This window comes from Cyprinodon variegatus, unplaced genomic scaffold (assembly GCF_000732505.1).
Source record: "Cyprinodon variegatus isolate N-32 unplaced genomic scaffold, C_variegatus-1.0 Scaffold22, whole genome shotgun sequence".
In the NCBI taxonomy this organism is placed as follows: Eukaryota; Metazoa; Chordata; class Actinopteri; order Cyprinodontiformes; family Cyprinodontidae; genus Cyprinodon; species Cyprinodon variegatus.
The window spans coordinates 2,326,330-2,326,723 of NW_015150475.1; positions in this window are offsets into that span (position 1 = coordinate 2,326,330).

Consider the following 394-nt stretch of genomic DNA (forward strand, 5'->3'; position numbering starts at 1 on the left):
GAACTTTGAGACTTGCCTTCTCAAGCAGAGACGATAAAAAAAAAGTCCTAGCTTTGAAATCCGTTTCCTCTCTCTCTTCCACGTGGTATTTTATAATTGAACATTTTCGTTTCCTATGTTTAATGTCATTTTGGCATGATCGGCAAGTTCTAAACTTTCAGCTTCTGAAAAGGTATGATAATCCAGTATCCAATATGATCAAATATAAATATATATCAAATCAGTTCTGTATGTTATTCAGCTGTTTGCGGTTTTGATACTGAGTTGGATTTTATTTTGCTTGTTTGTTTGTTTTTTCTTTCTTTCCCTCTCTTTCTCTCTTCCTCTCTGTATACACACAGGTATATATATATATATATATATATATATATATATATATATATATATATATATA